Genomic DNA, 14925 nt, shown 5'->3' on the forward strand with positions numbered 1-14925 from the left:
CAGACCTGCTTAGTTTTTCCAGCAAATTATATTTTTCTTCCTGTTTTTTTTTGAAGAGAGGAAATTGTGGTTTGATTTGAAGTGTCAGTTAAAAAAATTAAGATGATGGGACAGAGTACATAGAAACCGGCTGTTTGAAGTGACTTAGGAATCTAGAACTTGTTGATATGAATGTTAAATTAAATATAAGTGACTTGGGACAGAGTGAAAAGGATATCTTTACAGAGTTACAGACTTGTGGAACACAGAACTAAAGTTAATGATAAATATGTGCCTTGGTAACTTTAAGAATAGATTAGTAAATGGTTGAAGAAAAGGAGGATGAAGAGATATCAGAATAGTGCAGGAAAAAGGTGATTGCTGACTTCTTGATTTAGAGGCTAAGTACTGATGTGAACTGTTATAATCTCTATGTAATTTTATTACACTCAGAGCATGGAGGAGACTGAGAAATGGGAATTCCCAGTAGAGGCTGAAGAGAAGGCTGCCTATGGTTCAGGAGTCTTAGGAACAAAAGAAGAACATTTGAGTCTACAGTGACGCAGTGATGCTAAACTTAAATATTGCTGAAAAGAGAGACATTTGAGAGAATTGGTGTGATCATTGGAAACTGGTATTCAAGCATTTACCCTGATGACTGCCATATGAAATGTTTTGACAACATTTCTCTTTTCAGCAATGTACATTTGAGTTAATTGGGAATCAGTGGCGTGTGTCAGCTATGGTTCTCGAACCCATGACACACATTTAGGTTTCTCCAAAGTTACTGCAAATGAATTTGTTGCATGCACGAATGTAGCTTGTAACATCTACATTGCAATTAAAGCCCAGTGAACTGAGGAGGTTGTGGGTTCAAGTTTCACTTCAGGGGTTTGAATACAAGTCTTTGGTTAACTTTCCAGTATAGTGTAGAGGCAGTGCTGACTTTCAGATGAGTTCTTAAATCAAGCCCCTGTATGCTTTCTCAGATGGATGTAAAAGATCACATGACAATATTTTAAGGAAGAGTTTTGGCCAATATTTATCTTTCAATCAATATTACTGGAAAACAAATATGATCATTATAATCTTGCTGTTTTGGGATCTTTGCTAAATCGGCTGCTATATTTCTTACATTTAAACAACAATTATACATCTAAATTACTACATTGGCTGTAAGTGCATTGGGACGTCCCAAGCTGTGAAAGATGCTAAGTGAATGTGTTTCTTTTAAAAAAAAATCTGAGCATCTGGGCAAAATAATACTAAAGGACAAACATAAGTATTATAGTTAACACATCTCCTATTTAATTTGCACCTTTACCCTAATAACATTGGTGTAGATTTGCTAGGCTGAAAGGCCTGATTCTGTGTTGTGACTTGTTTGCAATACTTTCTTTCTTTGTATTCTTTATTCATTTACGGGACAAGGGTGCCACTGGCTAGGCAGCATTTATTGCCCATCCCTAATTGCCCAGAGGGTAGTTAAGAGTCAACCACATTGCTGTGGGTCTGGACTCACATGTAGGCCAGACGAGGTAAGGATGGCAGTTTCCTTTCCTAAAGATGGGTTTTTCCTGACAATCAACAATGGATTCATGTTAAGTTTCTTCAACACACAGGCTCTGAATTAAAAGATTTACACCAGAACTACTTTTTGTTTCTTTCTAAGTTACCACAAGTGGAACTGGGCTGCAAAGTCTTTGGATTTGGAGATTGCAACATGGTTCCTTCTTATTATAATTTGTGACATTTATTTCCCAGCAAACTGCAGAAGGGCCCTGGAATTGCAACCAAAACTATTGCACAGATATTACGGGGTAGAAACGGATCCAGTTCCAAAAGTCACCTCCAAAAATATCAGTATGCTCACTTTAAGTCAGCCAGTTGCTAAAAACACTAAACAAATTCAGGGCATTGGATGCAATCATTTTCAACCTGCTATTATATTTACAACGTTCTCCATAAGGGGGTGCTATAAACTGCATTGTGTTTAATTTCTGATCTTGTCAATGGATTATTTTTATTTCCACCTTGAAATATATTAAACTGTTTTATTGTCATTAAAAACTTTCCCACTGGCTTAATGATAACTTTAACCACATGATCTTTGACTGCATATCTTTTCCCTAGGACAGGAGATTAAGACTAGGGGGCACAATTTTAAGTTGAGAGGAGAGAGATTTAAAAGAGACATGAGGGTTAAACTTTTTACGCAGCGGGTGGTTCGTGTGGGGAATTAACTTCCTGAGAAAGTAGTAGATGTGGGTACAATGTTTGAAAGACATTTTGGATAAGCACATGCAATAGGAAATGTTTGGAGGGATATGGGCCAGGAGAGGCAGGTGGGACTAGTTTAGTTTGAGACTATTCGGCTTGGACTGAAGGGTCTGTTTCTGTGCTGTATGACTTTATGACAGTTTTGCATCCTGAGTAAACAATCAATTAAAAACTAAAACTGCTTCAATGATTAGATGTATAGTGAATGAACATCATGATATTAGCATGTAGCCTGTAAACAGTGATTGGAAATAGATTTTATACAAATGGTCTAGACAATCTGAGATCCTGCCTGCAGCACCTCATTTCTATTACCATTAGGGGAGGCCAGCAAATAAATCAGGACCAAGTAAAGCAGGCAAAATAAAGTAATGGGCATCAGGAACTCAAACACAATTTTCCATCTATTCCAAGTGCTCTATACCACTGGCTAACTGATGTCCAGGGAATTGAAAAATTAGTTGTCAGGACTTATTTATTGTATCTTCATTCTTCTTTTTCTTTATAAGCAAGTCAGATTTGTTCAAATCAATGACCATATCCTCAGCCACTTCCTGTTTCCAAACCTTCCCCTTTACTCTCAACCTATGCATCATACTGAGACTTTGCTGGTCAAGGACACACCTAGCATCCTTGTGACTACAGCCTTTTTTTATTCGTTTGTGGGATATGAACATTGTCGGCCAGACCAGAGTTATTCATATCCATAACAACCATTCAGAAGGAGGTGGTGAGCTGCCTTCTTGAACTGCTGTTGACCACGTGGTGTAGGTACATTCACAGTGCTGCTAAGGAAGGAGTTTCAGGATGTTGACCAACAACAGTGAAGAAATGGTGATGTACTTCCAAGTCAAAATGGGCTGTGGTTTGGAGGGGAATTTGAAGGTGATGTTTCCACACATCTGCTGCCCTTGTTCTTCTGGCTGATAGTGGTTGTGGGTTTGGAAGTTGCTGTCTAACTTGTCTTTCGTTGATGCTGTTCGACTATGTAGGCGCATAGACATGTAGACGCATAGACATGTAGACATCTTGCCAACAGTTATATAATATGGAAAATGCAGCGTCTATCTGGCATTCATTCCCGAATGAATAAGGAATTTCTACACCTTAGATCTCCGCCATATGAAGCTAAGAAAATAGGAGCAGGTGTGGGCCATTCAGCTCTTTGAGCCTGCTTCACCATTCAATAGCATCCTATGGTGATCACTCAATTTGGTATGCTGTTCCAACTTTCATCCTATGCAATTTTGTCCTTTTAGCCATAAGAACTTTAGATTTTCACAAAGGAGTTGTCTCGTTGTTTGGTTCCAGGTTCATCTCTTCACTTCCCCCAACCCTGGCTGCTCACCAGACTGAGCTTCTAGTGCAAAACTTCAGTATCCTATTCAATCTTGAGATTCAAAACCCAGACTAAATCCATCAACTAGACTGTTAACTCCCATCATGGCATATCACCTTTCTATGTTCCAATATAACACTTAAATGTATCTTTGCAGATGATGCTCAATTCCATCAATGTTCTCCTCATCAGCTTCTCCTGCACCACACTCCAGCCCATCTAGAACTCAGGAAAATGCATTGTATTCTATGAGAAGTCCCATGTGACCCCATCTCATGCACCTGTGCCCCTGTTCATTGATAACAAACTCCATGGCTCAAAGTATTTCATAGGCCTGCTGTACTCTATCTCTGCAATTTACTTCTTACCTTATTTTACCATCTTAAGTCACTACAATGTAGTTCTGTTCACTCCCTTTTTAGGCCTTTGCTCCTGGAATTCTCTCCCTGAACTACGTCTCTCTGCCTATGCCCGAAAATGACTCCTTGAACTTAACTCTTTGAGTCTGCCTTCAGTGACCACCCGTTAGCTTTGTCCCTCAGTGTTGACTGTTCCCACTGTGAATGCCCTGGGGTGTAGTATTATAGTCAAAGTCACAATGGGGAGGTTTCACTTTCATGTTATTCGAGGAACACAAACCAACATGACTGTTCCAATTTCCTTGTCTGCCTATTTGAATATCAAATTTAATGCCTTTGCCAAACATTCTATTGTATTCAGTGGGGTAATTTTAATATTTTGTGATGGCAAATAAAACATCAGCAGCGAACCAGCTATCCATTTTTATTTCCATGTAGGTCTTTGTTATCATAGAGTCATACAGCATAGAAACAGGCCCTTTGGTCCAATTCATCCATGCCAACCAGGTTTCCTCAACTGAATTAATCCCATTTGGCCCATATCCCTCCAAACTGTTCCAATCCACCCAACTGTCCAAATATCTTTTAAATGTTGAAATTGAATCTGCCTCTACTGCTTCCTCTGGCAGCTCATTCCATACGCATACCACCCTTTGTGTGAAAACATTGCCCCTCAGGTCCCATTTAAATCTTTGCCTTCTCACCTTCAACCTTTGCATGCTAGTTTTGGATTCCCTTACTAAGGAAAAGGTCCTGGCTATTCACCTTAAACCTATGCCCTTCGTGATTTTACTTCAAGGTCACCCCTCAGCCTCCTAACGCTACTGGGGAAAAAGTCCCAGCCTTTCCAATCTCTCTTTATAACTCAAGTTTTCCAGTCTCAGTATCATCCTTGTAAATCTCATTCCTGCAAAATTGGACATCTTCCTCTGTACAAACTGTAACAGTAATTACGAGATTTCAATTTAAAATGCCTGAAATCACCGTTTTGGACCGTTTTATTAGATTGCAGTGTGCGTAACAATCTGGTGTTAAGTACTGCATTCACGGTTCAGTTAGGATCGGAAAAGAACCAGTTCAGCCTGGTTGGTCTACTGAATCATTGATTGAATCCTTAAACAGGATTTTCTGCTTTTGGAATTCCTCGTCTCTTGATCTACCTCAAGTAAATACTAGTTCTTTACAGAAACAGAAATATCTTTCAACATGACATTTTATTAAATAATTTAATTTACAATTGCTTACTTTCCATGTTTATGAAATGAAAAGATTTAACATAGAGCAAGCCACTAGCATTTGAAAGTCATCAATTTGACCTTAAAGCCGGTCTCCCAAAGAGCAGGAGGTGAAAGGAGTGATCAAGCATAGAAGGGAGCCTTTGTGAAATTAAATCTTGGTTCTTGATTTGCATCTATTTATGTTTCCTAGCAACAGTTTCACTAGTGTTTGGTCATGATAAAGAAGACAAGAGTTAACCTATGCATGTAGTTAAAGATTAACCTAACGGATCATTATTTTTTAATAGACTCTCAAGTAATTAAATATGTGAAATGTCTTCTGTTAAGAGTTAAAAATTTTCATACATAACTACTGATTTATTTCATAATTTGCAACTGGTATGCACCAAAATCTGCAAAGTATTAAAATAGTATATGTTGCAAAAGAGCTATACCATATAAAGAGGAGACATGCACGTCACCATTCTCACCGATAGCACGGCAAGATATGACAGCACAGAGTAAACTGTATTGCAGTAGGATATTCATATGAATAATCCACCCAAACCTAGGATTGCAAAAGCTCTGGATTGTGAAACTTACTTTGAAAGGGAATTGCCCTTATACTAAAAAATTACCAGTTTTGCTTGCGGATTAGTGGGAGGCTGCGAGAATTTAAACCGCATATTGTGCCATTGGATCATACAATGCAGGAAACTTATAGTTTATTGCCTGATCAGTTTTGGTGCAAGTGGAGTAGAGATCAGTACAGACAGTAATTAAGTGCTACAATTAGCTCTAGTACAACAGAACTAAACAGAATCAGCCATGGGTCTCACGACCAATTGCTGTCCAGTGAACTTTACAGGACATGGGCAATGGGCTTGGTTGTGATTTCTGTAGGGGGAAAAAAAATGATCCATGATATCTAACAGATTCGTATGAGGTCCAGGAGGATATTGCTGTCTGAAAAATAATATCCAACATTTATCAGTACCTCAGGAAAGGAGAATTTAGGAAGGAAGTTGTAGAAAAAAAATGAAGTATAAAGATGGTTTGCTCAACAATATTGAGGTGTATTTCTGTAGAACTGCACTAACTGAGAGGAATTTAACCCCCTCCGCCAGTGATGGCAATGGGGCATTTAATCAGGCAGAAGGTCAGCAGGTGGAGATCTCATTGACTTCACCCACCATCCCAAACAGCACAAGCAGAAATTGCTGGAAAAACTCAGCAGGTCTGGCAGCACCCATGGAGCGTAAGCAGAGTTAATGTTTCAGGTCCAGTGGCCCTTCAAGAAGCAGTTTCTGATTTCCTGCTTCTACAGTTCTTTCTTTTACACCATCCCAATGAAGTCTGAGTGGAAATCCCTGACAGTTTATTATGACTGCCACAGGTATTAACCCAGCAGTGTGGGGGTGGAGGGGAGAGCTTGCCATGCATGATGTACAAGGAGCAAAGCCAAAGGAGGTTATTTGTGGGCTTTCAGGGGATCTTTCATTCAAAGGCAGTCTGTGCCTGAACAAAGGACCCAGCATGAGTAAGTGGGGGGCCCTGCTTACAGTCCCCTCCTTTCACCCTGTACTAATCACCTGTAGTCTGGGATACAGCAACAATACTACGTCTTGGGTGGATGCCATACTGGCAGAGACACCTACACTCCCCATTGGCACTGATGTTAAATAGAGTGCTGCCTATTGCAGCAACCTGAGGCCAACAGGCAGACAGCTCTCACTGGGGAAGACTTCCAACCTTGGGGTCCTTGATCCTAGGGCAGGCCTGGCTAGGTGCCATTGGCATGGGGATTCTCACCAGCTCACCACCTGGGTAATGGGGATGGGTGGTGATTAGGCCCATTACCTCCATTAAATTCCAATCACTAAATTCTATTGGGAAATTCTGAGCACTCAGTGCATTGAGCTGAACAAAATCTTTGAAAGTAACTAAATGGCGATTGCTGCGAAAATGCAGCATTAGACTTCTTAGGTAGTAAGAAAAATTTTCCTTTTTTTTTAAAAAAATAAAAATACACCAGGAAAATGCTTGGTAAATCTTATCTGATTTATCTGGAAACATGAGACATACCAGTACAAATCACATTGAATCACATTGTAGAATTTGCTAACATCTTGACTATAGTGCACCCTCCCAGCCTCCCACCAATCCATTATCAAAATTAGTAATTCTTTTCATAGAAAGGCAATTCCCTTTCCAAATAAGTTCTGCACAATACAGAGCTTTTGCAGTCCTAGATTCTGACAGATTATTCATATGAATATCCTACTGCAATATAGTTTACTCTGTGCTGTCATCCAAAACTCCATTTTAAGCCAGATAAGAGGCAGCTCCCCAGTCTTTAGGGCAATGTCCAAGAAATCCCAATGTTGCCTGTAAGCCTTTGTTCCCATAGCAACTGATCAGGTTTGAATAATAGTTCAGAGTGAGTTTAACTTCAGTTGAGTTTGCAAAGCTTATTACATTATTTCATCCCCATACTAAACAATTTAAAAGGGAAAGTAGAATGTTTGTTACCAATTAAGTTTCATTTCTTATCTCCAACAACCAAGGAAGAAATTTTAAACAAAATTGGTATTTGTATCACAGTTTATAGTGATCGTAATAAAGCAACACTTTCTTTAACGTGGGCACAAACTCAATCATGTTAACATAAATTCAGGAATCAGAATATTTGAGACTGACTATAGCTGCATTGATTCTTACCATTTCCTAGTTTCATAACAGGGTAATAACCACATGATATCTCACACCATATAAAAATGATGTAACATCTTTCAAAGTTCACTGTTATATAACCATTGTAACCTAGATTCCACATCGCAAATGCAATATAAAAAATATTATGTTACAGATTAACAGAATTTAGTTGTGAAAGGAAACTGAAGATCTAGTGCCAGCGGTGATGTACTTCTAAATCTTCCATCTGATTTAGGATGAGAATTTCTGGGCCTGAATCTGAAATCTCACAAGCAAATTTACCACATGTACCTTTTGACTTTATGGACTGACATTTACTGGCCATGCTGTGGTGTGAAAATAGGCAGGTGAAGGTATAAATTAGGGAACCATGTCACTGGTAGCTAGCCCACCCACACTACCAATTTTACAGGTGGCAGAGGTGATGTTGAGTGGAGTAGCAGGGTCTATTACTGGCATGTTCCTCCCCTCACAGTGATAACAATGTAAAAGCACTGAAATTATGGAATTCTATCATGCAAGCAATTAATGCTCATTTGAAATTCAATCCCCTCCTATTTGAGGATGGTTCCAGTACTTGAAATGTATTTGCTTTATTTCTGTGATGCTTTTTCAGGATTGTTTCAGCTTCATCATTCTAAATGAATGTTAACAGAATGTCAAAAAGCTTGGTTTTAAGAGGGGCAGAAAAAAAAAAATCACATTATAAAAACATGCTTTCTGAATAAGTCCAATTGACTGCAGGTGCTGAAAATCCAAAATTAAACGCAAAAAGTACTGGGCATAAAGCTCCAGCTGCATCTGTGGAGGGAGAAAAATGGTGTTAACATTTTAGAATGGTCACATTTGAATAGTTTTCAGCGAGAAATATTGGGCAGGAATTTCCCACTAGAGGCAAGAAATAGAATTTAGGACTGCTTCTGTGTTCCAGTGACATGTGTGTTAAGGTCAAGATTTTCATGCAATTACCTCTTAATTGGCCAGGAGACAGGGTTTCTTTCCAGATGAGTGTGGCCTGCAGCTTCAAAACAGCAGCCAGCTGCAGGAGGAGGTATGGAACTGGGTGAATGCCCCCAACATAAAAGGACTGTTCAGCCACTTTTTAAAACATTGAATTAAAAAATACAAGAAGCCACCAGCATTGTGTATCCCTATCCTGGAAATCAGACAGCATTGGCACCACAGCCTGCCACTGGGTACCCACCTCCAGGCAGTTGATCTGATTTAGGATGAGAATTTCTGGGCCTGAACCTGAAACCTCATAGCGAATCTGCCATATGTACCTTTTGGCTTTATGGACTAACTTTTACTGGCTATGCTAAGGTGTGAAAATAGGCAGGTGAAGGTATAAATTACAGAATCATGTCACTGGTAGCATGCTTGTCAGGACAATGGAAATTGACTGAAAAATCCCAAACAGCTTCCTTACACCCTGCTCAACAAGCCTCTAAGTGAGACTAAAGGCATGTATGCCTTGAGAGCCAATTGACATTCCCATTTGACTCAAAACGGCTAGTGCCCAGAAAAGACTGAGGAATCTGGCACTCCTGGCAGTGTCAGGAGCCCCTCCTTCCATCACCAACATTGTAAGCGCCCATCAATTCTGTTTCTCTCTCCACAGATGCTGGGTATTTTCTGTTTTTACACATCCTCTCTACCCTTAGAGTGTCTTGGACTCATACAGCATGGAAACAGACCCTTTGGCCCAACCAGTCCATGCCAAATATAATCCCAAACTAGACCAGTCCCACCTGCCTGCTGGCCATATCCCTCCAAATCTTTCCTGTTCATGTACTTATCCAAAAGTCTTTTAAACGTTGTAATTGTATCCACATCCACCACTTCCTCAGAAAGTTGATTCCACAGCCAAACCACCTTCTGTGTAAAAAAAAAAAATTGCCCCCATGTCTTTATTTAAATCTTTCTCCTCTCACCTTAAAAATGTATCCCCTAGTCTTGAAATCCCCCATCCTAGGGAAAAGACAACTACCATTAACTCTATCTATACCCCTCATTATATTATAAATTTCTATAAGGTCACCACTCAACCACCTATTCTCCAGTGAAAAAAATTCCAACCAGTCCAGTCTTTCTTTATAAATCAAACCTTCCATATCCAGCAACATCCTGGTAAATCTCTTCTGAACCCTCTTCAGCTTAATATATACTTCCTATAACTGGGCAACCAGAACGGGACACAGTATTCCAGAAGAGGCCTCACCAATACCAGTATGACTTCCCAAGTCTTGTACTCAAACGACTGAGCAATGAAGGCAAGCGTGCCAAACACCTTTTTAACCACCCTGTCTACAAGTGATGCAAACTTCAAATAATTATGTACCTGTACCCCTAGGTCCCTCTGTTCTACAACAATAACCAAGGCGCTACCATTAATTGTATAAGCCCTACCCTTGTTTGTTGCACCAAAATGCAATACCTTTTCCTCAATCCTTTTCTTCTTTTGAGAAGCAGTTCTGATTGCCTTTTAAAAAAGATTTGCTCTGCTTGCTTCAGTTACTTTTCCTATTGCTTTATTTAATTTTGACCTTTCAAAATGGCTACCTGAATTTTCACTCACAACTCCCTAATCATGTGGACTTAATTATTTGAACAATTTATCATAATGACTAATTTATTGGAATTAATTTTCCTTTTTCTTTAAAGCAAAACCATTAGCTAGGTCACTTTAATGTCTCTCTTCCAAAGACTTTAATTTGCTTAATCTTTCTTCGTAACTTAAAGTGCAGATAGGTGAAATCTACACAGTGATAGAATCCTTCCTATAAGGAGGTGAGCAGAATTTAAGTTCTGCTTTCATTAAAACTACCATTCTGCTATTAGAATCTATAAATTCCAATTTGCTTCTAAGCTATGGTTATGTGAGTGCTGACTATTCCAATGCAAAACCTAGAGGTTCTTTGATTATTAGACAAATACTGCTTCATTCAAAATGTACACCGTCTTTTTGCTCCTATTTAAAATTAAATCATATATTCCTGTTTACCAAAGGTCAAGACTAGCATTACTGCAATAAAACAATAATCAGTAACAGTATTTCACAGACTTTATTTCAGTCTGATTAGCTTTAGCCTTCTACCAAGGTTTCTGAAGTTATAAAATGGCACTGAAGTTTCATTATTTTAGTTCCCTAATCATTGAAATCTAATTTGTGCATGTTGTCTGTAGCAAGTCCCTTGCAATCTTAAATATATTTTATTAATTGCACATTGTGTAAATTCTCTTCTATTCTGAAAATCTGGTATCTTATTTAGGTCATTGGCCTTCCTGCAAAATACAAATATGAACGGGATTCCAAGATCCCAGAGTCAGCATATGCACTTTAAAAGTCCTCCATTATGCTCAGCAATTTTATATTCAATTTGTCTCCTGATTTAAAAAAAAAACAATTTTTCTAACTGATATAATTTACCCAATCCTGCTGTACAAAGTGCCTTTATTTATTTTCACACATTTTAACTTTGTGCTGTATTATAAACTACAAAACTATATGTGCATTTCATATACTCACAATGTGATCTCTACAGGATAATTTTCAACAAACATTTTTTTAAAGCCAGCAACATGATACTATTTGTTTTTGTTTGGAAAGGGAAGAAGTAGCAATTTCTACAGAAATTTTAATCAACCTGTTCAAATACTATAACATTACTGTGGAACAATTAGGAATGGAACCCAGATCCTGTGGCTCAGAGGTAGGGACACAATTGCTGCACCCCAAGAGCCCAGCAACTTCGGTATGTTGGCACCCAGACCACTAAATTTGCAATCTTTAATTAAGCAAATCACCAGTTAAGCTCCTTGAGGGATTAACTAATGGGCACTCTCCCAACTTCAATCAAAGTTTTCTTATTGGTGCATTGAGTAGACCGCAAATCAGGAGCTCATCTGTAAATCATCTTATGAAGAAGGGTCATAGACTTGCACAAAAGAGGCCCTTTGGTCCATTGAGTCTGTATCACCAAAAATATACTACTACCACCTAGATACACTAGTCCAACTTGCTTGCACAAGGCCCACAGTCTTGAATGTTAGGACACTACAAGTGCCCGTCCAAATATGTGTTAAAGGTTGTGAGATTTCCTGTCTCGACTACCCTTCGAGACAGTGCATTCCAGACACCAGTGCTCCTCTGGGGGAAAGCTTTTCCTTCTCCTGCCGTTCACCAATACAGCAAGGAGCAGACCCAAATATAACCTACTTCTGCTCCTTCATTTATGGTCTTACCTTCCCTGTGTGAAGTCAAGCTAACTGGCCTATAGTTTCTAGGTTTCTGCTTCCCTCCCTTAAACAGAGAGCTTATATTTTGCTTCTTTGCAGTCCAATGGAACCTTTCCTGAATTCAGGGAATTTTAGGAAATTAACACCAATGCATCAACCACCTCATTAAGCCCCACCTTTCAGAAAATGAAATGAAGTCCTTCTGGACCTGGAGACAACACAGTGTGAAGCTGGAGGAACACAGCAGGCCAGGTAGCATCAGAGGAGCAGGAAAGTTGATATTTCAGGTTAGGGGCTCTTCTTCAGAAATGGGGGAGGGGGAAGGGAGCTGGCAAATAAATGGAGAGGAGGGGTGGTGCTGGGTAAGGTAGGTGGGATGGTAATAGGTGAGTGCAGGTAGGGAGTGGTGGGGTGGGTTGGGTTGGGTTGGGTGGGGTGGATAGATGGCAGAGAAGATGGACAGGTCGTGTCAGATCAAGGAGGTGGGACTGAGAAAGGGTTGGACATGGGATGAGGCTGGGACTTGGAGAAATTGATAGTAATTTTGCTGGGTTCCTCTCTTCCTTTTAGCTCCTTTCATATAGCAATTACTGGAATATTCTTGAATCTCTAACAGTGAAATCAGAAGTAAATTGGTTTATTCATTTTTTCTGCCATTTCCTTATCATCTGCTGTTAGCACCTTTATTCAATAGAGAGCTGACTGTCACTTTACTTACTCCTTTGCTTTTAAAATACCTGTAGGTGCCCTTGTGACTTCCTACCTACTTCAGTAGTTCCAATCTCTACTTTGCATTTGTTAATCCATTTGTGCTTGTCAGCCTCGTATTGGCCCTCCAGACTTAGATGCCTGGGCACTACCTGAATGTGGATGGTGAATGCATTATCTTCTTGAAAACTGGAACCTAGATGTGCTCCTCATGGCAGGATCCTGACCCAAAATCAAAACTTCTGACCATTGTTTCCAAGACTTAAGCATTGCTTTATAATATGATACTTTAAATTTGCAATCTTTAATTAGCATTTTAAAAGATACCACTACGACAGTTGCTATTAGCATTGTCTGCGTGCACTGTAGATCAAATCTATCAAGCTTCTTATTTAGTCTCAAGTTATCTTGTCTGGATTTCCCCAATTCACAACATTGTTGTACAATTTTCTGTTAATGTTTGCAAGGCCAGCATCATTACAAAAAAAAGCACACACCCTCAGGCAAACAGAGGTTAGCGTCACTGGATTTTTTATTTAAATGCTCAAAACTGAGACCAGGATGCAATGTAGGTCATTGCCTCAAAAAGTTAGATTCTTATCCTCATTTAAGTTTCTTCCTGGCCTACTTAGTTCTATGAGAGAGTGGTGGCAATGGCATAACCATTTTCAGCACCTTCACTCTAAGATAAATTAGAAATGAGGTGTTCTGTGATGAATCGCTCAGCGTTCTGTACCATTTGCAACTCCTCGGGTACTAAAGCAGTCCATGACTTCATGCAACAAGACCTGAACAACAATCAGACTTGGACTGTGAAGTAGCAAATAACATCTGCACCACAGAAATGCCAGGCAATTACCATCTCCAAAAAGGGAAAATCTAAGCCTGTTCCTTTGTAATTCAATGGCATTATTATAACCATATCCTCCGATAACATCCTGGGAGTTACCTTTGACCAGAAACTTAATGGACCAATTCTTTAAGTAATGTACCAATATAATTGAATATGTATTTTGGAATCCATTAAAAAACTGTTTTATAAATTTCAATATCATATTTTTGATAACAGTACACTGTGTTTACAAGAATAGGTCAAAGGCTGGAAATTCTACTGTGAATAACTCACCTTCCAACTACCCAGAATCAAGGCACAAGTCAGGAGTGTGATGGAATGCTCTCTACTTGCCTGGATGCTTGCAGCTCCAATAACACTCAAGAAAATTAATACAGTCCAGAACAAAACAGTTGCTAAAACTCTCCTCTTAAACATTAACTTGCACCAATACAGATGCAGAGTCAAAGTGGGTGCCATCTACAAAAGTGCATTGCAGCAGCTCTCCAGGGCTGCTTTCACAGCACCTTCCAACTGGTTTCTCTATCACGTAAAAGAACAAAGGGGTTCAGGCACATCCTTTGCAAGTTCCCTTCCAAGTCACACATGATCCTGACTGGGTATTCCAGTGAACCTTCATTGCCACTGCCTCAAAATCCTGAAACTCCTTTCCTAATAACATAGACCACTGTTGTTCAAGAAGCTTCCGGCTTCTGCCAAGATGGCAGCAGAGTAGGACACTCCAACTGGAGCTCCTCTGCTCTGCCTGTTCTTTTTCTTTCTTTTCTTCTTTTTTCTTATCTCTCTTTTTAGCAGTCTCCGAGCAGTGTGAGGGGAATGAGTTCTGGAGCAGCACTAGAGGAAGTGAGTCCCGGAACAGTAAAACCTACCTTAATGCAGCTGAGTGGACTGGAGGCTTGGAGTGGAGTGGAACAGTTGTTATTCTGGGGCCTGGTGCAGGTGGTCAGATCATATGCTATTTGAAATTCTTTACCAGACTGTAATGTCAATCCTTTAACCATGTTATAGCTATCTTATTTCTAACTAATTTTTTCGACTGTAAGTGATGCTACTATTCCTTTTATTCTTCTTTTGTATCCAAGATTTGTACCTAAGTACTTGTACCTAAGATGGTGCCATTAGAGGCAGCCGTTGTAAAAACTTTTTACTGTACTCCTGCACTTCTGTATTGGAGTACACGTGACAATAAAGGATATTCTATTCTAAGCTCAGTCACCACCACCCTGAAGGATAATT

The sequence above is a fragment of the Rhincodon typus genome, chromosome 8, assembly GCF_021869965.1.
Source record: "Rhincodon typus isolate 14 chromosome 8, sRhiTyp1.1, whole genome shotgun sequence".
In the NCBI taxonomy this organism is placed as follows: Eukaryota; Metazoa; Chordata; class Chondrichthyes; order Orectolobiformes; family Rhincodontidae; genus Rhincodon; species Rhincodon typus.